Here is a 23,477-nt window from a genome sequence, read left to right on the forward strand (position 1 = left end):
CCTGCTCGAAAGATTGTTAAAAACATATCTATTTTGTAGCCTCTTATTTTAAGATAGAAAATTTGTTTTATCTTTACAGCTGGCACCATAATTCTTTTGAGAGAAAAAACTATTTCTCTTGGGAAAATACATTTATGTTCTTTGGTAGAAGCTGAATCAAGTCTCTTGATTTCAACAAGAGCCAGCTCCAGGTTTGAAAAAGGTGCAAATTACTGTGCATTACAGAGGGGAGAATTTTGCAGGTCCAGGGTTCAGTTTTGCAGGGCTTGGGGTTTAGAGGATGGGAAGCATTCATGTGTGATAAAGGCTTCCCCAGGATCCCATATCTTCCTAACTCATAAACATTGCTCACCTTTATGTGCGTATGTGCGCATGTATAACTCTATGACTCTATGGTAGTATACATTTGAGGCAAATAGAGACAGCATGAACAGTTACAGAAACAAGGGAATACAGCCGATGTCTTGCTCACATTTTGGGGTTCTTCTTGTTATCCTCTGACAGTGGCTGTGGCTGGAAATAAACTACTCTAAAATGTAGTCAGAAGTTCCTCATCGTGGTGGTTGTCAAACCAACCTGCCTTGGTGCCAGAGACTGGGAAAGAATTGTAAACCAATCTAGACTTTTAATACGGAAGCCAAAATCTTGAATAAACTATTTGCAAATATAATTTAACAGTACTTTTTTTTTTTTAAAGATTTTATTTATTTATTTGACAGACAGAGATCACAAGTAGGAAGAAAGGCAGGCCAAGAGACAGAGGGGGAAGCAGGCTCCCTGCTTGAGCAGAGAGCCTGATGCAGGGTCCGATCCCAGGACCCTGGGATCATGACCTGAGTCGAAGGCAGAGGCTTTAACCCACTGAGCCACCCAGGCACCCCTTAACAGTACCTTTTAAAGAGATCAATTTATTTATTTGAGAGAGAGAGAGAGAGCAAGCAGGAAAACAGGGGGGAGGGGCTGAAGGAAAGGGAGAGAGAGAATCCCAAGCAGGCTCCCTGCTGAGTGCAGAGGTATGATTGGGCTCCATCCCACACTCCTGATAATCATGACCTGAGCTGAAATCAAGAGTCAGACGTTTAACTGAGCTACCCAGGTGCCCCTAATTTAACAGTACTTTTAAAGAATAATATAGATCAGCAAAGCATCTCAGGAATGCAAAAATAATTCAATATTAAGAAATCTAAGGATGTAATTCATATATGTATTAGTTAAACAGAAAAAAAATCATATTATCTCCCTTGATGCCAAAAAATTTTACTACTTTCAGCACCCATTTCAGATTTTAAAACTATAGTAGAAGCATTAAAAATTTTCTCTTTTACATATGATTGCAAATATGTGTATGTCAAAGTACCAGTTAACATCATATTTGATGCTGAAGACAATGGATCAATAAAGGAAAACAATAGATGAAATTGACCAGGCACTCACGCTGGTTCTTCCTTTGACCCCTTTTCCCTCATAAAATCGTTTATTATTTTCACTTCGTCTTCTATTTTCCCCAATCGCTATTTATTGCTGGGATTTCCATTGCTCAGCAAACAAGATGGTGACTAGAAGCGTAGAAAACGTACACCTGGGTTCCTCCTATGTATCTTTTTCACCTGCCTCTTTTTTGTTGGGTGTATTATGGTGATTTTTACTGATTTTTCCCCCACTCACCTTCCTTCTTCTTATACTGTTTATGGTGATCGGAACTGGTGTGAATTAGAAGCATCTAGGACCCTGCTCAATCAAGAGGATAGTGAGAATCTTCTGCCTCTCTCTCTCTCTTTGATGGGATTTGTTTTTTTTTTCTCATTAAACTTTTATTTTAGGGGCACCTGGATAGTTCAGTCGTTAAGTGTCTGCCTTCGGCTTAGATCATGATCCTGGAGTCCTAGGATCGAGCTCAGCATCGGGCTCTCTGTTTGGCGGGAAGCCTGCTTCTCTCTCTCCCACTCCCCATGCTTGTGTTCCCTGTCTTGCAGCATCTCTGTCAAATAAATAAATAAATAAAACCTTTGAAGAAAAAAAACCTTTTGTTTTAATAGGTCTCAAAATTCTGTGACAGATTTTTGGTCAGGTTGCTTCCATTAAAAAGTACTGATTTTAAAAACTAATTACTTAAAACCACCACACATACACACACACAAAACAAATGGTCCACAAAACATTCCTCTTTCCCTCTGAAGGTTTTTTTTTTTTAATTTCATTTTACTTTATAAACACATAAATACTAACATATAAACACATAAAATCCTAAACATAGGTTACACAGAGATTAAGTTTAGTTTTGCTGTTCTAAAAGACATTAATTTTTGTTTTTTTTGTCCCTCTGAAGGTTTTACAATGCACTTATCGTTAACCAGTCGCAGACTGTTAAACTTAAATGACCAAATTGACAAAACAGTTCTGAGACTGTTCCTCTACCACTGTTGAAGACTGGGGTAGCAGGTATTGGGTATAATACTCATTTAGCCTCCTGAGCTTTCTGGGCCGACTTGGTGACCTGGCCAGCTCCAGCTGCCTTCTTATCCACTGCTTTGATGACACCCACAACAGCCATCTGTCTCATGTCACCAACAACAAAACAGTCCAGAAAAGGATAGTCAAAGAAGCTTTCAACACACATAGACTTGCCAGGAACCATACCAATGATGGAAGCATCATCAGATTTCAACAACTTGGAACCATCTTTCGGCTTTTTTTCTAGAACAACAATCAATCTTCTCTTTCAGCACAGCAGAATTACAAACCATGTGAACTGTGTGACAATCCAGCCCAGGTGCATATCCAGCACTGATCTGGCCTGGATGGTTCAGGCTAATCACCTGAGCCATGAAGCCAGATGCTTCGGTTGGTAGGTCTAATTTGCTGTGATGCGACCCACAATGCCACAACAAACATCTTTGACAGATATGTTCTGCACACTGAAGCCCGCATTGTCCCCAGAAAGAACTTCACTCAAAGCTTCATGGTGCATTTCAATAAACTTTACTTCAATTGTAACATTGACTGGAGCAAAGAGAACCACCATGGCAGGTTTAAGAACACCAGACTCCACTCGGCCCACAGGGACAGTACCAATACCACCAACTTTGTGGGTGTCCTGGAGAGGCAGACACAGGAGCTTGTCAGTTGGATAAGTTGGTGGCAGAATGCAACCCAGAACTTCAAGCACTGTGGTTCCACTGGCATTCCCATCTTTATAGGTGAATTTCCATCCCTAGAACCAAGGCATGTTAGTGTTTGGTTCCAGCAAGTTGTCACCATTCCAACCAGAAACTGGCATAAATGCTACTGCTGGGGTTGTAGCCAATTTTCTAATGTAAGTGCCAACTTCCTTAATGATTTCTTCATATCACTTCTGGCTGTAGGGTGGTTCAGTGGCATCCATTTTGTTAACACTGATAATTAATTATTTTACACCCACTGTGTAAGCCAGAAGGCATGCTCACGAATCTGCCAGTTCTTGGAGATACCTGCTTCAAATTCACCAACACCAGTGGCAGCAATCAGGACAGCACAGAAAGCCCGAGATGTGCTTGTAATTATATTTTTGACAAAGTCTCTGCATCTTGGGACATCAGTAATGGTCACATAATACTTTGTTCATCTCATATTTCCACAGGGAGATATCAATGGTGATACCACATTCATGTTCAGCTTTAAGTTTATCCAAGACCCAGGCATACTTGAAGGAGCCCTTTCCCTTCTCAGCAGCCTTCTTCTCAAATTTTTGAATAGTTCTTTTGTCAATCCCACCACATTTATAGATCAGACAACCAGTAGTGGTAGACTTCCAAAATCATCCAATGATGACAATGTTGATATGAGTCTTTTCCTTTTGCATTTTGGTTTAGGCTTAGTGGTGGTTTTCACAACACCCGTGTCCTGGTGGCAAACCCGCTGCAGAAAAGTTGATGTGAGTTTTTAAAGATTATAATGTGGATGAGACAACTCCCCCCGACTCCTGTACACATGCACCTTTTAAAAAATTGCTACTGCATCATTAATCCTTCCATTTTTGGGGTCATTAATTTTATTTAAAGATTTAATTATATATTTGAGGGAGAGAGAGAGATAATGAGAAGGGAGGGGTCAGAGGGAGAAGCAGACTCCCCGCTGAGCAGGGAGCCTGATGTGGGACTTGATCCGGGGACTCCAGGATCATGACCTGAGCTGAAGGCAGTTGTGTAACCGACTGAGCCACCCATGGGCCCCTGTGGTCATTAATTTTGAGGAGAGATGATCTTTCCTTTTTTTTTTCTTTTTTAAATCCTGCTTTGGGGGGGATTTTTAAAAAATATTTTCTTTATTTATTTGACAGACAGAGATCAGAAGTAGATGGAGAGGCAGGCAGAGAGAGAGGAGGAAGCAGGCTCCCCGCTGAGCAGAGAGCCCAATGTGGGGCTCAATCCCAGGACTCTGGGATCACAACCTGAGCCAAAGACAGAGGCTTAACCCACTGAGCCACCCAGGTGCCCGAGAGATGATCTTTCTGAACTCTCTGTCCATTTTACCCCCAAGGTCTAGAATAGACACATAATTTAAAAAGAGAAACTGGCAACTTTCATAGGAGGGGGAAGGATATGTGGCATTCGTATTTGGATGAAGACCCAATTCTATTTTATCTATAAAATGGGAACCCCTTGACCCTGCAGTATCAGGTTGACTATAAGCCTGGCTGCCAGTAAGTGCAGAAGTTCTTATCTAGGTGAGAAGATTCCAGAAACCAGGTATGTTACTGGGGAATGCAGGACAGGAACTAGAGAGGGATCTTTTTGTCCATCTTTAGAACTTGCCACAAAATGCTGCAGCAACAGGAGGCTCGGAGAAGCCACAGAGATTCAAGAAAAAATTTATGGAGTCAACACCTTCAGTGGTGGATTGAGTAGATTTAGAGCTGTCAACCCACTGGTGCCTGTGGCAGAATGCCTGGAAACATGCAGATGGCAACTCGGCAGTAAAGAGTGTTGTCAGGAATAATATGTCAGATCTGTAAACACACACTGACAGGAGGAGGAAAGACCTCTGCATATGTGTGAAACCAGAGAGACTTGTGCCACAAGCACAGGGCAGACGGGGAGCTACTGGAAGCAGTCTGTGAAATCAGGCTCTGTTGGAGCAAGTTACCAGGAAAGCAGAGCGCTACTGAGGAAAACAAGAGATGCCTTGATTCTGTTAAGGAAGCTAAATTCAAGAGGAGGAGAGGAAAGAAACAGGATTGAGAGTCCTCTAGAACCAAGACCTGGTAGTAGAGTGCTCAGATGTGGGCAGTGGAGTAGAAGCAGGCATAACCCAGGATGCTAAATTCTTGACCACAAACTTCTAGAGAGTGAGGATAGGCATGTCTCATTGCTGAGCAGGCCCTTGGAGCAAGTCCAAGGCCATGATCAAGACTATGCCCCACTTCTTCTCTTAGTGTGGGGCTTTAAGTCATGGTTAGGGTTGTGATGACCAACAGGCCTTGGTAGGAAAATATCCAAGATCATGGCTTTGGGGGCTCCCTGAGTATGAAATGTATAACTTTGCATTGGCTGCAAAGAGGATGGGCTTGTAGATATATATAGATCTACCTGTTTATCTATCAATGTATAAGATACTGTCCTTGTGGTAAAGTCCCTACTTTTGTCATGCAGATATCAAGAAGGGCAAAGGTGTTTGAGCCAAAGAAGATCTCTTTGGCACCCTAGTCCTCTCTCTTTCTGTCTCTCTTTGCTCCTCTGCTCTTGCAAAAGAAAAACCTTGGACAGACTAGTTGAATAGTGGAACAATTAGTGATGTCTGCAGGTGGCAGAGTGCTGGGGATGGAATTGTATGTTTGCCTTGTTTTAGGCTCTGGAGTAGTCAGAATAAAAGCTCCCAAAGATGTTCACACCCTAACCCCTGGAACTGAGTATGTCACCTTACATGGGATTTTGCAGATGTGACTAAGGACTTTGAGATGGGGAGTTTATTCTGGATCATCTGGGCGGATCCAAAGTTATTGCAAGGTCTTTATAAGAGGGAGGCCTGAGGGTCAATGTCAGAGAGAGAGAGATGCTACAGCACTGGCTGTGAAGATGGAGGAAGAGGCCACAAGCCAATGACCTTGAATGAAATGACCTTCAGAAGCTGGAAATATTAAGGAAAGACATTCTCCCCTAGAGCCTCCAGAAGGAATACAGCCCTGCCATTTAATTTCAGACTTAGGACCTCCACCATTGAGATAATAAATCTGTGTTGTTTTCAGCCACCCAGTCTGTGGTAATTTATTCCAGTGGCCAGAGGGAACTCATATAGACTTCTACTCAGCCCCACAAGAAAAAGTGTTCTTAACTATGGAGCCTCAGCCCAGGCCTACTGAATCTAACACTCTAGGGAAACTGTGGTTTTAAAATCTCTCCAGATAATTTTGATACCCAGCCAGGGGTGACAACTGCATCTATAGAGGCTCTTTTCTTCCTTGCCTGACATGACTGGAGACTCAGGCCTCAGGGCATGTGTTTGGAGAGGGATTTACGTTGAACTAGGAACACAATCCCTTTGTGAAGCAGAGAACATAATTTCAAGATATTGTAGAGGAACAAAAATTCTTTTTCCTATACTCTCTTTGGTTCTCTGGCTGGGGCCCTGTAAATCGGGCTGACAAAACACAAGTCACCATGAGAAAACCAAGCAGAAGTTCATTAGCATATGCACCACCCTTCACCTGGACCACTTAGAGATGAGTAACTCAAAGGGGTGGTTAGAACTTAGGCTCATGAAGCATCTCAGCAAGGGAACACTAAAGTGTTAGAGAAGCAGCAAGACAAAGGAAAAGAACTTTGAGTCTCTGGGGGCTCCCAATTGTGGGAAGGCACATTATGGAAAACTAATGGTAAATAAAAGCTTCTGGTAAAGATTGTTATATAGACTACTCTGGTGCTGTCTCCAGACTGATTAAAGTCTAAAATTGTCTCTAGTGATTAATTTTGGTCCTTACCAGTAGTGAGGAGAGGAGAACAACTTTGTAAATGTATGTACTGTTTTTAGGCAAATTGGTGTGGCGGGGGGGTGGGGGTTGGGCAGATAGCTTTTCTTGTATCTTTGTCTTCTCGGTTGCCTTTAGCTCAAAATAATCATTTTGTGCAAGTAGCATATTTTGGGGTGGTATGTTCTGACACTCTACAATACCTAATACCTTAACTATTTCCCATAATCTAGTATGATTCATCCAGTTTTTTAAAAAAGACTTTATTTATTTGTCAGTGAGAGAGTGAGAGAGAGCACAAGCAGGGGGAGCAGCAGGCAGAGGGAGAGGCAGGCTCTCCACTGAGCAAGGAGCCTGAGGTGGGACTTGATCCCAGAGCCCTGAGATCATGACCCAGTGGAAGATAGATGCTTAACTGACTGAGTCACCCAGGTGTCCCAATTCACCCATTTCTTTTGAACACTGAGTAGGCACAATAAAAATAATTAAAAATCTAAATTTTAAATCTTGGAACACTACATCAAAAACTAATAATGTTTTGTATGGTGACGAACATAACACAATAAAATTTAAAAAAAATCTAAATTTTAACAATTTCAAATTCATCTTTTGTGGCATTTTAGGGTGGGGGCTTAAGATTTAACCTATTTTTAGGAGAAAAAAATGTTACTACTTGAAAGGAAAATATATAATATGTGAATAATAAGTATTGGGAAAAAAACCCCAAATCCCAAGCAAATGTCTTTATTTTTCCTTCACACACCTTCTTCTGGGAACAGCACAGGTGAGAATACTCAGTGAGGTGCCACCAGGATCTCAATGTCTATCACAAGTATTTGTCCTTCCGCAAAGGATGAGCACAAATGTAATTCCAAAGAGAAATTCAAGTGTTTTCTTGAAGAATTGTCAAAAAGGGTAAGTGCATTTCTTTCTATAGTGATTGTGCCTAGATTGGTGCCCAATAAGAAGAGAATGCCTAATGGACTACCTGATTAAAGAACAATTTCATTAAAATAATCACTAGTTTTATGCCAATTCATAGCTCCTTGTAATGCTACCAATTTGTTTTTAAAAGGAGCTCCAGAAGACTGTAAGACAATTACTTAAGTAAAAGCCCTACATTGCACCACAGAATTGGTGATAGAACATTGGATAGAACATTGGACTTGATTAATCACAATATCTGTTGCATGTATTAATCTACCATGAAGAATTAATGGGAATGCCCTTCAAGAAGAACACCAAGGAGAGAAAAGATGAAAAACCTGATTTACAAAAACAGGCGGTGGGCAGGGCTTGACCTACGGGCTCACTTTGCCAATACCTATTCTAGAGCTAAGAGTGTGGTTTACATTTTAAAACAATTCAGAAAAGTCAAAGGAATAATAAGTCAGGATATGTGAAAATTCTAGGAAATTCAAATTTCCGTGTCCAGAAACAAAGTTTACTGGAGCTTGGTCACGCCTGTCCAACTGTGTGCTGCCCATAGCTGCTTTTGCTGGACAACGGCAGTGTTGAGTGGTCGTGACAGAGACTGCACGACCCATGAACCTGGAGCACCTACTATCTGGTTCTGGCCAACTATGTGAGTTAAAACTCAGCTCCCTACTTTGTAGTCATGTCACCTTGGACAAGTCCCTCTAAGCCTTAATTCCTTCTCTGTAAATATGCATGTCAACACTAGGGTCCAGGTGGGGAGGATTCAGTAAGAGGTAAAGGTCTCCCGGGGACTTGCACACAGAAGGATCCTTATTGGATCATTTCCACTGGTCATGTTAAAATAAAGATATTTCAGGATTCTTACAGCTTAAAATCAAGTGTCCTCCGATCAGACCTCTGAGCTGATTTTTGGAGGCAACTTAGGAAGACTAAGAATGAAAAAGCAAGAATAAGCCATGTGAAAATGGGAAAAATAGAGTTTGGAGTAGGAAGTTTTGATCCTCAGAATCCTCATTTGTCAAACAAGATATAAGACGTAAAATACACAGAGTTGCCAAAGTAATATACTTGGAACTTACTTATACTAAAAAATTATTTGTTTTTCAATCTCAAATCTATATTTTACTAGGTACACTATATTTTTATTTGCTAAATCTGTCAACCCTATATACCAACCTTAGTAATTTTTCAAAAAATATCTACATATGATCTTTATTAAGAAATACATTCTAGGGGCACCTGGGTGGCTCAGTGGGTTAAAGCCTCTGCCTTCGTCTCAGGTCATGATCCCGGGGTCCTGGGATCGAGCCCCACATCGGGCTCTCTGTTCCACAGGAAGCCTGCTTCCTCCTCTCTCTCTCTGCCTGCCTCTCTGCCTACTTGTGATCTCTGTCTATCTAATACATAAATAAAAATCTTTAAAAAAATTAAAAAAAAAGAAATACATTCTATCAGTCTCTCATTTCCTTCCAAACCTTCTTTTTTTTAAATTAACATGTAATGTATTATTCGCCCCAGGGGTACAGGTCTGTGAGTCATCAGTCTTACACAATTCACTGCACTCACCAGTGTCCATAATCCTCAACCCTCTCCTGACCCTCCCCAACCCCCGGCAAGCCTGTTTGTTTCGTGAGATTAAGAGTCTCTTATGGTTTGTCTCCCTCCCGATGCCATCTTGTTTCATTTTTTCCCTCCCTACCCACTATGACTCCCCACCCTACCTCTCAAATTCTTCATATCAGAGAGATCATATGATAATTCTTTCTCTGATTTACTCATTTCCCTTAGCGTAATACACTCTAGTTCCATCCATGTCATTGCAAATGGCAAGATTTCGTATTTTGTTTTGTTTTGTTTTTTAATGGCTGCATCCCTAGATGTCCATCAACAGATGAATGGATAAAGAAGATGTATATATATACAATGGAATACTGTCCTCCCAAACATTCGTATGAAAAAATCACTCTGCTTTGTGTTATAAAAGGGGACCAAGAATGCGTAATTTTAGAATCTACTAAAATTTTCAAACTGACAGCTAGAGGGAGCCAAACTGATAAAGAAACAGAAATGACACCCTATATCCTGGACTGATTAGTCTTCCTGCACAGATTCAAAAGGAGCCCTATGTGAGAATTAATCATTCTTCTGAAAAGTATACATATTTTGTTTTCTTAAACTAACATAATTAACACATTCAGTGTTTTTAAAAGGTAACAAACACAAATGGGTTTCAACAAAAGTATCCTTTGTGTTATACCTTTTCCATTCACCCCCCCTCCGGGGAAGGACATGGGTGAACCAGGTAGTAGAGCACAGACTCCCATGAAATACATGAATTCCAAAGTCTAAGATTGATTACCTACTGCATTTAACTTAACATTTTATATAAGAATCTAATCTGAGTCTGAAACAGCACAGGAAATCTTCCAAATCTCTCCTCTCAGCCCAGGAGATGTCATCCTCCCCATTAGTTCTCTCATTAGAGGGGAAATCTTAGCACACATCTGTCTTGCTGTTCCTCCCCACACCTAAAAGAGAAGGGATTTTTCGATTTTCCCGTTCCTTTTTAAGGGATTCCCTTATACTCTGGTTTAAAGTAAAATTGTTTTATTTTCAAATCCATTGTTCAATCCATTGATCATCAATTGTTCAAAATTATGTGCTTGTAATAATCTCTGAGCCAGCCAGATTTGCCTTTTGAAACATAAAGAGAGAGTATTTGGAATATTTTCTCTTTCTCTTTGAAAACGTGTTTTGCAAGCCTGGGTCTTCAAAACTCTCAAAAGCAAAGACCTAGACTGCAAAAAACATGTAATATTTTCTCTTTGGCTTTCTGCCCTAAGAACAATAATCCGACCTGAGGCAAATGGATGCTTCCAACGGACGAGAGGGAGGTCATACTTGGAGGCAGAAGAAGAAAAGCACACCATGTGTTTGAAAGGTAATACCCATTACAGTGATTATTTAGCACCAAAGTCAACAGAGCTTTATTTTATCAAATATTTCTTTTAAAAAAAAATTTTTATTTATTTGACAGAGAGAAATCACAACTAGGCAGAGAGGCAGGAGGAAGCAGGCTCCCTGGGGAGCAGAGAGCCTGATGTGGGGCTCGATCCCAGGACCCTGGGATCTTGACCTGAGCCGAAGGCAGAGGCCCTGACCCACTGAGCCACCCAGTCGCCCCTTTTATCAAATATTTCTTACACCTGATGTTTACCCAGTAGTTATTCAGATACAAGCTAGCAGAAATAGTTCCTACGTTCTTGCACATGTAATCTAAGGTACGATGTACAAATGTCCCCATTATTTGGAGGTCATCCAACCCTCCACGAACATTGGAACAAACAAATGGAAACTATTTCTCCATGCCTGAAGGAAGTATAGTAGAAGATTAACTAGGAATCTAGATGGTAAAATAATTTTTCTAAAAGAATTTTTCAAATGATCATTCATTGTTAAAAATTATGGCATTGAGGGGTGCCTGGGTGGCTCAGTTGGTTGGGCAGCTGCCTTTGGCTCAGGTCAATGTCCCAGGGTTCCAGGATCCAGTCCTGCGTCGGGCTCGCTGCTACATGGGGAGCCTGCTCCTCCCTCTCCCTCTGCCTGATGCTCTGCCTGCTTGTGCTCTGTCAAATAAATAAATAAAATCTAAAAAAAAAAAAAAAAACAAAACCCTCTCTTTGCCCCTCCCACTCATGTTCTCTCTCTCTCAAACAAAATAAAATAAAATAAAATAAAATAAACTTAAAAAAATTATGCCACTGAAATAATGAAAGAACTCTTGATGGGGGCAGGAGCGTGGTGATCGTGCCATCTGCTGGATGACTGGTTAATGTCGGGCGACCCCTCGCTGAGAGCTGGGCACCAGGAGCCAGGCAGGACTAGCCAAACATCTTGCTAGTAACCCAGGAGCTGGAACAATAATGTCTTGGGAGTTAGTAACTGTTTGAAAAGATTGACTCGCAGTTCGCAAGTATATAGTAAACATCTGTGGAAATAAACAAAAACCAACAAAATGAGAAAAGCAAAAGCTGTTTATTGTACGCTTGCTATAGTAAAGGAGACAGCCACAGTCCCTTGTGTTTTGGCGGGGACTCAAAGGCAAGCAGAGGAGTGGGAAAGCTTTATAAAGTGCACAAAGGGGAGGCTTCGGGAATGCCTGACTGGGGGCTGTTGGCATGGGGAAGCAGGAGGAAGGCTGCCTGCGAGCAGGGCATCCTAGGTGACTGGTTGGGGGGGTCTACTTGGCTTTCTCTGGTTGTTCTAAATTGGAAGCAGGGACAAAACTTAGAGAAGCTGTCAGTCATTAATCAAGTCCTGGCCATTTTAGGCTGATTGTTACAGAAGTTTTTGTTTAGCTTCCTGCATTGTCACTAGAGATAGTGATCTTGTTCCCTGTAAGTCTGATTTAAAGCGGGCTGGCTTCCTGGGTTGTTTATTATAGATAAGAGGTTGGTTTCCTGGGCACGTTGCTGCAGGTTGTGGGTCAACGTTTTATTTTCATATGTAGTCTGACCGTTGCTCATTTGTCTATTCAGTCTCTCATATCCCATTCCTTACTCTATATAATGGAAAGAAAAAACTAAGCAAACACCCAAAAGGTATTGGTGATAGGTCAGTCTTTACATTTTAATCATCATGTTCTTTAGGAATTAAGATATTTTAACTTCAGGTATATTCTTCATTCAAATATGTCAGGGTGCAGATCTCAGAGAGAAATCATTTATGTTCTAAAACGAGTGTCCTAAAATCATACGCTTTATTAGGTAGACTGCAAAGGTATATATACTATTATATACCACACAATAGAATGTGAGCTCCATGAAGGACAAAACCAGCATTTTCCCCCTGGTATGAAGAGCAGGGTCTGATACACAGTAGGCACAAAAGAAATACTTATTGAATGAATTATTGCGTGTTTCTAACTCTTTTTATAAATTTTATTTTTAATTGTGGTAAAATACACATAACATAAAATTCACCATTTTAACCATTTTCAAGTATAGAGTTGAATAGTGTGGAGTATGTTCATATCGCTGTGCAACCAATTTCTAGAACTCTTTTCATCTTGCAAAACTCAAACTCTGATTCATTGAACAACTCCTTGTTTTCCCTTCTCCCCAAGTCCCCAACCTGTCTCTACAGTGTTTGTCTTTGTGACTGGCTTATTTCACTTAACATGGTGTCCTCAAGGTTCATCCAGGCTATGAATGTGACAGGATTGCCTTCCTTTTTTTTTTTTTAAACTCTTTCTCAACACCTCCCCAAGTAGGAAGGATATAATCTGAAAATAATGAGCTCATAACAGTGTCCTTGTTTCTCTTACTTCACTCATTTTCAGCATTTTGAAGGGGACCTCACCATAAGCCCCATTTTTCTCAACTGTAAAATGGAATAATAATAGACACACGTGCATGTGCACCGATCTAGCCCTCATGCTTGATGCGAAGCAGGAAGTGAGGGTCTACCGTCCTCTCCCCTGATCCTTCTCTTGAGCTGGTTTTTTTCCTCACTCCGTCTCCCCTTACTCAGTTCCTTTCTCTCCTTTTTCGACCCTCCTGTGACCTAAAAGAGGGAGGCAACAGAAAAGAGCCATTACATGGGATTTCAAAGGACTTTACTGGGGGGGCAGAGTAGAAGAGTGGTAAGTTCCTAGGTGGGAACGATCACTGTGCCCAGGACAATGTAGGACTCTGGGGAGGGTGGGGGGATCCTTATAATACTATTCTATCATATGGATACATTTCATTTTGTTTATCCATTCATTTGTGCTTTTTGTTTGTTTGTTTGTTTTGAAGGTTTCATTTATTTGAGAGAGAGAGAGAGTGCACAGGAGAAGGAGGGAGAGGCAAAAGGAGAGGGAGAAGCAGGTTCCCCGCTAAGCAAGGAGCTCCGTGTGAGACTTGATCCCAGGATCCTGGGATCATGACCTGAGCCCAAGGCAGATGCTTAACTAACTGAGCCACCCAGGCATCCTATCCATTCATTTGTCAATGGACCTTAGGTTGCTTCCACCTTTTGGCTATCCTGAATAGTTCTGTTGTGACTGTGGGTGTACAAATATCTCTTTGAGGGCCTCCTTTCAATTCTTTTGGGTATATATTAAGAAATGGAATTGCTGAATTATATGGTAATTCTATTTCTATTGGAGAGAGGAATGAAATAGTATTTTCTTTCTTCTTTTTTTTTTAAAAGATTTTATTTATTTATTTATTTGACAAAGAACACAAGTAGGCTGAGAGGCAGGCAGAGAGAGAGAGGGGAGGAAGCAGGCTTCCCACCGAGCAGAAAGCCCGATGCGGGGCTCGATCCCAGGACCCTGAGATCACGACCTGAGCCGAAGGCAGAGGCTTAACCCACTGAGCCACTGAGGCACCCCAAAATAGTATTTTCTAGAGCAACTCCACCATTATACATTTCCACCAATGGTGCACAAGCATGTTTCTAACTCAAGTTTGGTTACCTGGTTTGTTGCCCTGGAGTAGATTAGAAGCAGTGAATTAGAAGAAGTCAGCAAGTAAAAAAATAGCAGGAGGTGTCATCTGGCAGTCTAATATTGAGTGACAAAAAGTCTAAGAAACAAAATTAGTACTGGATTATTACAACATTTAATAATGAACACTCTTACCAGTGCTCTGGAGCTGGAACTGAAAAGCAAATTATGTCTGATTTCCATCGCATAAGGAGGCAGGCATCTACATATACTTTAGAAATAGATCCATTGATAATCTAATTATGTAGATATTGAAGAGTTTAACTTTACTATTATTTCAAAAACTAAAGAGTTCCATCAAAAATTGTGAAATTAGAAAAATTCATTTGACAGAGAAAGAGAGCACAAGCAGGCAGAGCAGCAGACAGAGGGAGAGGGAGAAGCAGGCTCCCCACCCCAGGATCATGACCTGAGCCGAATGCAGACTCTTAACCGACTGAGCCACCCAGATGCCCCCTTTTGTCGTTTCTTCACTTTTTTTTTTTTTTTAAAGACTGAAAAAATGGTGAAATGTTTTGGAAGATTGGTCTTTAATGAGGACATTTCCATTTATCCAGAAATTTCTCTTACATGAATGGAGCCCTTCCTGATAATGCCATCTTAGTGGGATGTTACTATTTCCGTCTATAAGGATCAGACAGAATGCCTTTTCAAATATAAATTGTGACATACTAAGTACAAATAGCACACTAAAACAACATTTTCAGTTAATGGTGTCTGTGGGATTGCAAAAATGTTTATTGATTAAGGAAAAAGGGAATCCATTTAGCTGGGAACAATCTTGGGGAGTCGAATATTAGGATATTTGAGCTCATATGAGGGCTCATGTTAGAGCTTTCGGGATAGTAGGGGATTCCTCAGGTGGCGTCCTTTCTCTTCTCATCTCATCTTCCTCCAGCCCAAATGTATAAACCAGACTGTTGAAGAATGACAAGTCGAACAGTTAATTCCCACCTTGGGTGCATGCATTGACCTGCCCCCTGTACAGAATGCCAGGAATCTGTCAGAAGCCAGGAGGTAACACACGCCCGGAGGGGAGTCGTGACATAGTTATGACACATAAGGGGCATTATTACAGTGTGGTGAGGGGCTGCACGTGGGAGGAAGGGTAAGAGTCAGGGAGAGATGTGCGCTCCAGCCCCTGCAAGAGCCGCTGCTGCCTCCCCGGGGACAGCTGGCTGGCTGACAGGCTTGTCCAGAAGCAGCGGGACAGAGGCATGGCGGTGAGCACTGTGTGTGGAGACACCTGAGAGGATCTGGGCCGCAGGTCACTGGGAAGGATAGGTGATGTGGGAGTCAAACGTAATGTTGTAATGCTCGTCAGGAATGTCGGTGAGGGTTCACCAACAGAGACCCAAGCCAGGGAGATAAGCAAGGTTAAGGAACCCAAAGGGCTCTGAATAGAAGGTATCAAAACGGAGACTAAGCGAGGAATTCATAGTTAAAAGGTCAGAAGTCGTTGGAGTATGTGTGGGGAATATCACAAACAATGAGGCTACACCTTGGTCTCTTGAACAGGGAGAAAGCATCTGTCACTTTGCTACACAGCATGGTTCCTTTGTAAAGGAGGGTGCGTTGTTATTCCAGGTTCACGGGTGAGGAAACTGGGCAGCGAACCCAAACCCCTTCAGTCATATCAACATCAGAAGCTGAGCGGGGACTGGAACTCACTGCCCTGGAGCTTTTTGCTACCAGGTGAGCCCTGATCCTGTAATTTTCCAGTGCTAAAAGTCTCTTCTTTCCTAGGACTAGCTTTTGTGTCTAATGAATGTATTATGTTTTAAGGGGCAGCGGGTCGTCGGGACAGGTAACCTGTACAAACATACCCAGTAAAAGTCCTCGGCAATGTTGGCTTAGGAAGTGGCCTGAATTTAGGTTTAAAGTTTCATTTAGAGACACTGGGTTGTTGATGCCTTACACTGAGGCTTCCATTCAGTAGTACAGATTTTATATTAACCAGTAAGAAAGTGCTGGACTCCTGATTTTTATCTAAAATGAAGGTATTCGTCTGTCTTTTTAGGCAATGAAGCAAGGGTTCTTTCATGTATGTTTGACCTTCAGTGGAGATTGCAGAAAATCACAAATGTGAGACTAGCGAGATTGTTGTTTAAAGCTTTTTTTAAAAAAATAACTAGATTGATAGAAAATGAGTCCTGGTCACATTTTATTTTTTATCTGTAAGTTCCTTTATTTGGTATTTGAATCTTAAAACCTGAGTTACTTCTAGCTAATTACAAACCAAATAGCTCAAGTCACCTGCTGTATTCCAGAATGTTCCACAAACAAGTGTAGTTTAGGATTTGTAATAACAATCAGTGAGATACCATGGTGGAATGGGTTAATCTCTTCTTCCTACCTCACCTCTTACGGTAGGGAGTTCAGGGAGCTTTACAAAAGATCCTCTGGGTTCTAAAGTAAAGAGCAGAATGAAACCATGAAGATCAGGAACCTGCAGGCATGTTTCTCAAAATATGGCTGTCCATGTGTCATCAATCAGAGAATATTCCTGGGCCTCCTCCTTGCACTACTGAGTGAAAATCTTTGGGAGAAAAGTTTGCTACTGTGCACGCTAGACAAGCCCATCAGGTGGTTTTGTGCGTGTTAATGTTGAGAACCGTTGCATTTGAAGAGCTAAGAACAGACTCTTGTTAAGGTCAGTTCTGCCCAACACAGTCTCTTCCAGATGCTCTATCATTTCCGTGATCTCTGGATGAGAAATATTTCACTCAACTTTTTTTTTTTAAGATTTTATTTATTTATTTGACAGACAGCACAAGTAGGCAGAGAGGCAGGCAGAGAGAGAGGAGGAAGCAGGCTCCCTGCTGAGCAGAGAGCCTGATGTGGGGATGTGGGGCTCGATCCCAGGACCCTGGGATCATGACCTGAGCTGAAGGCAGAGGCTTTAACCCACTGAGCCACCCAGGGACCCATTCATTCAACTTTTTAAACACTTCCTGAAGAATCAGATTTAGGTGTATTCATAGCGTTCCTTTTTAGTAAATGAAAACACATCTGGGAAGATTGGAGAGGTTCTCACCTATGTTCACATCTCACACCTGACAGACAGTTGCCCTGGCATTTGGCATCGGGGAAATTTGATTTAAGACAGCGTTTCTCAAACTCGAGTATTTAATGGGTTCTTTTGAAGGAAAAAAATGTGAGCTTCAGAACTGTGACTTAAACTTACTTTTTAAAATAATGCTACACATATGAACAAATATAATATTAGATATAAACTACTTATGAGGATAGGTCTTACTGGTATCTGAAGCCAAAGCAAGATGTACAGATGAAACACAAAACTATAAAACTAATAAAAATTCAAATTGGTATCATTAATGCAAGACCCTGTTGTTTGCTGAAACTAAATTGTACGTGGTAAGTTTATAGCAGAAAGATGTAGCTTCAGGTCCCATTCTATTTTTCATTCAAGTAACATGACTGCAGACAAGGCTTTGTTTGTTAAATCAGAATAATTACACTTCGTACTTAACCAAACTTTCTAGCGAGTGAACTTAATGAGGACTTCCTCCATCTTTCATATACTCACTGTCCTCTAGATCAGGGGCTTTTCTTTTTTCTGTAAAAGGCCAGATAGTAAATCCTTTAGGCTTTATAGGCTAAGAGGCAAAATTGAGGTAGGTACTTACAGGATAAGAAAATGTCTTGTCACGCAAATAGGTGCTGCTGAATAGTGATATCAATCAGAAGCACGTGATTTAATAGAGAACATTAATTAATTGAGCCATTTATAGAATTCTATTATATTATTTCCTTGATATGTGCCTTTTAGCATATTATTGTAGATTAATCAGCTCAACTGATAGTCAAGCAGAAGCTAAAATTGCACAATTAGATAGATTTTGAAATATGGGACTTTTCCTTTGCATGTGGAATGAGGTCCAAAAAATACTGGCGGAACTATAGGTTGAGCTTGGAAAATATGTTCTCTGCAAATTTGTGTGGGATGGAGACTCTTCACTTCTTCTTTTAATTTTTGACAACATAGGAAGTAAATACCACAGCTTGATATTACTTGTGATTCAAACAACATTAGCTGTCATCAAAATGACTTTACAGCAGTACAAGTTTTCTACATAATCACAGCTTTGCCTTCTGGTTTTAAGCTCAATTCGTTAAGAAACATTAAATCTGCAGCAAAAACTAATTTCCAAAGTCAGGGGTGCCTGGATGGCTCAGTCATTAAGCATCTGCTTTTGGCGTAGGTCATGGTCCCAGGGTCCTGGGATCGAGCCCCACATAGGGCTTCCTGCTTGGCAGGAAGCCTGCTTCTCCCTCTGCTTGTGTTCCACTCCCTCTTCTTGTGTTCCCTCTCTCGCTGTGTCTCCTTCTGTCAAATAAACAAATTTTAAAAAATCTTTAGAAAAATAATTTCCAAAGTGTTTCAAAGTTAAATCACTGTGATTGAAGAATATCCGCATTCAGAGAAATTTCAGTCTTGACCCTGAGCTGAAAATAACCTCAGTAAAATTTCGTCACCACTAAACATCACACTGCTGTGGGGCTGTGTGGTAGAACAAGTAGAGATTTGCTTCCATTTATGACAAAATTTATAGAACTGAAAATTTTTACATCCATGAGAGTGGAAGTTTACTGTCGACACTACCAATTCAAAAATACATGGTATCAAATATGTTCCTCAGAAGTAACTGCTGATAAATAGTACAATGAACACAATGAAGTCTTTAAACACCTTACATTTTCAAAAACTGTAAATTCATCCAACTAAGCCCTGTTTTTCTCCACATACATTTTTATCACCATCTGTGGTAGGACATCTTAGCAGATTCCACTTCAGGTTGTACTAGATTAGTGTTTTCTTACTGTTTTTGAAAATATTCTCAGTTGTAATTGTTTCATGGAGACCATTCATAGAGATGAAGCTCAGTGACTTCAGATCTGGTATTGACTCCTTGAATAACAACAACTGAACAGTATGTTGGCTTATCAAAAGCCAAGGAAGACCACTTGAAATCATTTGGCTTCTTTTAAAATTGACTATTGATGTTACTTCCTTTCTACGACCCAGATCAGGGACTAGGTTGAAAAAGTAGCCAGTTGGCAAGCCCTAAGATAGAAGTTTTTCCTAAGATAAAGATTTTAAACATCAGCTATGGATGTGGACCACCTACAAAACTCTGGAAAAATATGCCTGAGCCCCACCTGAGCTTGATCAGATAGTTTTCCAGGGTTTAGAATCACTGTCTGGTTCTCATCTCCAAGGAGGGCGGGTTACCAGACATAATTTCCCTCTACTACACCCAAATCCTGACTAAGGCTAACGGAAAGGAATCACTTTTGGGATCCCTGAATTACCTTAGAATCTAACAGTTACATTTAAAAATTTGGGGGTTTCCTGCAAGGCTTGGTGTGTTAAATAATGGATAGCATGAACATCACACCAAGCATACGTCACAAGAAAAGCGTTTTTGTTTTCTTAAAGTAGATGTTGAGAGAAGACTTATGTCTCTAATTTTAAGAATGCTGATAATATGTCTGGGATATGTCCACAATAAAAATCTTAACAATCAAAGGACTAAGTATATAGTAGTGAGAATATTAGTAGACTGGAGATACGTGGTAATGAAGATAATAGTGTGAGGAAATAATTTGGGGCATATTATGTACCAACTTATTTGTTTTCTTGACAAAAGGGGAAAGTTAGGTAAATGGAGAAGAAAGTTGGAGATTAGGGTTTCTACTACAATACTTTTGGTTGGAGATCTCTGGGTTATTTCTATTGTCACTTATTAAACTTAGGTTTGCAGCTTTTGTATTCAAATTATTTATTTCTGGGTGCCTGAGTGGCTCAGTTGGTCAAGCATCTGTCTTTGGCTCAGGTCATGATCCCCGGGTCCTGGGATGGAGTCCCACGTTGGACTCTGTGCTCAGCCAGGAGCCTGCTTCTCCCTCTGCCTGCTGCTCTCCCTGCTTATGCGCACTCTCACTCTCTCTCTCTCTCTCTCAATCACTCTTTCTCTGTCAAATAAATAAATAATTAAACTCTTAAGAAAAATAAAGATAAAATAAATTATTTATTTATCTGGAGGCATTTTGCCTGTAGTGACCCCCATGTGTAGTGGATCTCCACCTTATAACAGCCAGAGTTGAGAACCAATGGAATAGAGCATTAAAAGGACAATGCCAAAAGACTCAAGGTATTTCTTCCACACCTGGCTTTAAATGAAGATTTCAGGTTGTACAAAGGCATCCTGTCACTAAACTGGGGTCAAGGATTGCCTGAAGTTACCTAATTTTCCTTAGTGGTTAAGGAGAAAGTGGGGCTTTTCAGGGAACGGTACTCTGAAGCATAGAACTTAGAAGAATCAAGAGCACAGAATAAGTCTTGGTAGAGGTGGGTATGCAGCTTAGTAGCATGTTGTTGTCACGTGCTCACTTCTTCCCTTCACTGTGAAGGACACACCTGCAAGCCACCTGCAGGAAAGTCTATGAGCCACACTGCTGACAGCAGCCCTACTCTTCACATTTTACAAGTGTAATTATTTTTTAATCTAAATGACATAAGCCATCCTTGGGTAGGTATGGAGAAGAAAAAATGACAGAAGATGATTTATATTATCTTCAGACAACTTCTTACATGAGAAATTGAGCTTCTTCTCTTGATTACTCTGTGGAAGGAAGGACTCTATGTATTAAGTTGATTTAAACCTCTCATGCATGGACACAAGCACTTATTTCTTGTTGCATTTGTAACCTATATAGAGAGGATCCTCTTGTGTAGAACTAACAGTATTTCTCAGTGACAGTGAACAAATAGAGCAGAAGGGAACAAGAGCCCTAATGGATACTCTGCCACAGAGATACTCCCTACAGCAGGTGGTGGGTGGGAGATCACTGGCAGCAGGATAGGTCTTATTTGGGAGTCTTGTTTTCAACTTGTGGCTTGGCAAGTATTTGTTGATTTGATTTGAATGGAATTTATTCTACTTTCGAAGGCTTGACTTGAAAGATGACATTACTGTTAACAACAGCATATAAAACAGCCCTTTCCGGAAGAGGCTCATTCCAGCCTCACACTAGGACTTTTGTGTCAGCCATTGGAAAGCTAGTCCTCGTGTGGGTTCTACTTACATATTCAAAGACTCCTGGCTTCCTTAGTTCTATACCTGCCAAGTGAGGAATGGACTAGGCAGCCCATTGTGGAAGGCAGCTATCATCTCATGCATAGCAGAGAGCACTCATTTCTGTTGGAATAAACAATTCTGTTGGAATAAACATGCATAGCAGAGAGCACTCATTTCTGTGGGAGAAATAGGTCCAGTTTCTCCAGGCAGAGGAGGATGGGCGTGGATTTGGTCTGAGTTCAGTGGGAAGCCGTGGGAGAGGCTCCTTTGAAGATGCAGGTGTGAAAGGAAGATGATGGGACTCCTGCTCTCATTTGTGAGAGAAAAAAGATACCAAGTATTGATTCCCAGAAGTAAGACAAGAGAAACTAATGAAAACAAGCCAGTTCAGGCATGACTGTGGCCTTTTGTCTACCTTGTAAGTTCCTGATTGAGTTGAACAATAAATAGCTGGGTGACAAAATAAAGTAATTGACTCACAAAGTTAAGAATGTGATAGGTTAACATATAACTGAAAATGTACTGTCCTTCTAAGTGTTAAAAACCAGATCAAATGGACAACAAAGTTCCGAGGCAGAAGAAAGTATCTGAATCTCAGTGCAAAGTGATCTCTAAAAATTTTTAAATGTAATTAAAACAATACATACTCAAAGTGCAGAAAATCAAAGATAAAAGATCTTGAAAAAAGTCACAAGGAAAATACACCTTACCAAAAAAGAAATGATGATGAGCATTATATGACCTCTCCTTCGAAACCATGCAAGCAAGAAAGGAGTGGAATGAGATATTTAAAGTGTAGAGGGGAAAAAATCACCAACCAGGAATTCTGTAGCCTGTGAAAATATCCTTCAAAAGTGAAAGAGAAATAGATTTCTCAGGTGAACAAAAATTTTATTTGTTGCCAGTAGATCTGAACTGCTAGAAATGTTAAAAGAAGTTTTTCAGAGAGAAAGGATATGATATAGGTTGGACTCTTATATCTGCATAAAGGAGCATTGGAGAATGATTAAATGAAGGCAAAATTAAAAAAATAAAAATTTATTTTTCTTCCTTTCTTTAAAAACTATTTATTTAAGTAATCTCTGCATGCAATGTGGGGCTTGAACCCACAACTCCAAGAGCAAGAGTCCCATGCTCTTTCAACTGAGCCAGCCAGGTGCCCCTAAAAAATTTATTTTTCTTTTTCTTAATTGATCTAACAGTTAACAGTTCATTTATTTTTTTTTTAAGATTTTATTTATTTGACCGAGAGAGAGAGATCACAAGTAGGCAGAGAGGCAGGAAGAGAGAGAGAGGGGAGGAAGTAGGCTCCCTGCGGAGCAGAAAGCCTGACATGGAGCTTGATCCCAGGGCCCTGGGATCAGGACCTGAGCCGAAGACAGAGGCTTTAACCCACTGAGCCACCCAGGCGCCCCAACAGTTCATTTAAAATAATAGCAACAGTGTATTAAATATATACATGTATATACATAAATATATATGTATGCACATACATATATATGTATGTATTTATGTATTCTCGTGTATAAGTAAAATCATTTAAAATAATAGCAACAGTGTATTAAATATATGTATGTATATACATACATATATATGTATGTATTTATGTATTCTCGTGTATAAGTAAAATGAATGACAGTAGTAACATGAGCAATGAGAGGGGAGAGTCAGGGATATTTTGTTATTATTTGGTATTTGTCTACCTGTGAGTTGGTATAGTGTTATTTGAAGGTAAATTTGGATTAGTTACAAATGTATATTGCAAAGTAATTACTTTAAAAAGTTTAAAAAGTCTAATTGACTACATCAAAATTAAAAAGCTTTTGCAGAGCAAAGGAAACCATCAACAAAATGAAAGACATTCCTACTGGATGGGAGATAATACTTGCAAATGATGATTTTGTTAAGGGTTTAATATTCAAAATATATAAAGAACTTAGACAACTCAATACACACACACACACACACACACACACACACACACACACACACACACACA

General features: G+C 40.4%; 1 pseudogene; it reads right to left on the minus strand.

The window, feature by feature from the left end:
- Positions 1-2,455: 2,455 nt before the first annotated feature.
- Positions 2,456-23,477, minus strand: part of LOC111155519 — a 71,430-nt pseudogene continuing 50,408 nt past the window's right edge.

Source organism: Enhydra lutris, unplaced genomic scaffold (assembly GCF_002288905.1).
Source record: "Enhydra lutris kenyoni isolate GAN:26980312 unplaced genomic scaffold, ASM228890v2 scaffoldscaffold42, whole genome shotgun sequence".
Taxonomy (NCBI): domain Eukaryota; kingdom Metazoa; phylum Chordata; class Mammalia; order Carnivora; family Mustelidae; genus Enhydra; species Enhydra lutris.